Raw genomic sequence first — 2,702 nt, forward strand, 5'->3', positions numbered from 1 at the left:
CTTCAGGAATTGTACTCACTCCTGAGGCTTCCAGCCAAACAGTAGACAGGCATATAGGCTGAACATTTACATCAGGTAGATACACTCCTTAGAATGATCAGTCATGGGAGAACAGAAGGGCAGTATTTGCACAGGGAGATAGCTCAGGGGGCAAGAATGCATAGGAAAGAAGGACACAGGGAAAAGGTAACCACAGGGAGGAAGTGGGAAGAGAGCTGTTACATTGTGGGGAATTGTAGTCAATGTCATTGTTCTGGTTACCTAGTACCACTCTGACAAGAATATACCACAAATAGGATAGCTTAAACAAACAGGAGTTTATTCTCACAATTTGGAGGCTTTAAGTCCAAGTTCAAAGTGCCAGGCTCTAGGGGTTGGGTAAAAGCCCCTCAACCTTGAGGTCCAGCTCTGCCTCCTGCTCCCAGCCCACTGAAGCTGGAGGCTTTTCTTCACTCAGACAGCCACTGGCTGCTGAGGCTGAGAAGCCCCAAGGTTGACAAGTAAAAAGGCACAGTCCCGATGTTACCAAACCACACATCAGGCCATTAACTTAAGTCCATTATAAGTCCCAAGGTTGACAGAGCATGGCAGGCTGCTGAGCAATGACATGGCTATATGCAGGGTCCAAGCATGCCAAAGGCTAGAGACCATACCCAAAGGCTTCTCCTTATATACAAGAAGCAGACCACATACCCAAAGGCAGCTACTCAGCTGCTCGTGGTAGATCCCACTGTGGAGTTGATTGCCAGTCTCCTCGCGGGGATTAACTACCACCAGCTGCCCAGCTACTCAACCAGGCCCAGCCAAGTTGACACACAAATCGAACTACCACAGTCATGAAACAAAATGTGTATGAACTGCTGCATGAGAAATGAATGAATTTGCTCTTTAAATTTCCACCCAAATCACAATAAAAAGTTAAAAAAAAAAAATCCCTGTAGTTAGTTATCACAACAAAACCATTTTTTTGGTAAGCACAGCTTAACATGTATCACTATACCTACAAGGCTAAAACTGTATGTTACTTTACTTATTGAACCTTCTATTGCACTCTGGTCAGTTGTTGTTAGGTGCCGTCGGGTCTTCTCTGACTCATAGAGACTATGTATAGCAGAATGAAACACTGCCCGGTCCTGTGCCAGTCTCACAATCCTTGCTATACCTGAGCCCATCATTGCAGCCACTGTGCCAATCCGTCTTGTTGAGGGCCTTCCCTTTTTTTGTTGACCCTCCACCTTACCAAGCGTGATATCCTTCTCCAGGGAATGGTCCCTTCTGGTCAGAGCCGTCCTTATTACCCAATTAGAATGATGCTTTGGACCATGCAGTTTCATTTGCATGTGCTGTAAGCACACATTGTTGTTTTTATTGCTGCCAGTGTTTTTATAATTGCGGATTTTGTCAAATTTTCTGTTGTTTTTACCTACAATGTGGTATTGTGAACCTATATCAATAACTTTTTTGAGAATGAAACAGTATTTAAAAGGAAACAAGGAGCAAAATTAAAAAGGCTTCAGCTCGATTACTGATAATGTTGTAACTAATAATGTAATTTAATGTAGAAAGGTTTGACAAAACAATTTTTTTTTTTGGTTAGTATTCCCTTTAAAGATCTACTGGGGGGTCAGCTAGGTAAGTAAAGTCGATCATGTGAGGAGTGAACCATAAGGGGGATCAGATCAGGGGACCGAGGGGTCTGGCGACTCAGGCAGACTTAGAGCACCTGTTAACCTCTCTCTTTCTCAAGGTAGCAAAGACATCTTAAGAATCAGACGGTGACTTGGTGGGGGACGTCTGACCTCCTCTAACTTCGGGAAATGGAGGAAAGAGAATCAAGACCAACAGCCCAAGGCTGATTTGTATGAAGCAGAGGTCAGACATACCTCTTCTCTCCAATCTTTTCACCAGTTCTGACACCAGCCATCCCTCCTCCGGCACTCTCTACTTCTCTGCTGGGTTCCATAATCTGTTGCACTGTCAACACAGAACTCACAGACAACATTCACGATTATGGAGTTTATTAGGGAAATAACAGGTTAAAATTCAGGATTAGGAACGACACAGGAGACAGTTCTTAGATCAGGACAGTTTCTTGGCCATGTTCACAGGTAGGTCTGTCCCTGTTCTGCAACCCCTTGGGCTTCTTGGGCTGGCCAACTCTCTGCTCTGCTCTGCGAGGTGTTACAAAGCTCTTTAGCTTCACTGATAAGCAACCAGAGGCACCCCACTCCACCACTGAGCCTGGACCCAAAGATGCTCAGCTCTTTAGCTCTGTGGACTGGCAAGCCTAACTCTGCTGACAAGTGCCCGGAGGTACCCCACTCCACTAGCAAGCTTTTTGCCTGGAGGTGCTCAGCTCTCTCACTCTGTAGTCAGTTAGCCTAGCTCCACCAAGTGCCTGTAGGTACCCCAGTCCACCAGCAAGCCTCCTGCCCAGTGGCACTAAGCTCTCTTTCTTTGTGGGCTAAGAGGTCCACCATGCCATGTCCTGCTGGTTTCTGGTTCTGCAGCTGCCATTTCACTGCCTCTGCTTCTACTGTCTTTCTCTGTCTCCTAGGTATAGAAAGTTGTCAGCAAAGGGGTCTTGGATCCAAAGATGCTTTATACTTCCAGATCTTCTTTCTTGCTGGTAGTGAGGTCTGGGATTGAGTCTGTCCTGGGATTGGCTCCCTTTTAAGCCTCTAAAAAAAACCAAAAAAAAA

Source organism: Orycteropus afer, unplaced genomic scaffold, assembly GCF_000298275.1.
Source record: "Orycteropus afer afer isolate SDZICR_OR568_19922 unplaced genomic scaffold, OryAfe1.0 scaffold00113, whole genome shotgun sequence".
Classification (NCBI taxonomy): Eukaryota; Metazoa; Chordata; class Mammalia; order Tubulidentata; family Orycteropodidae; genus Orycteropus; species Orycteropus afer.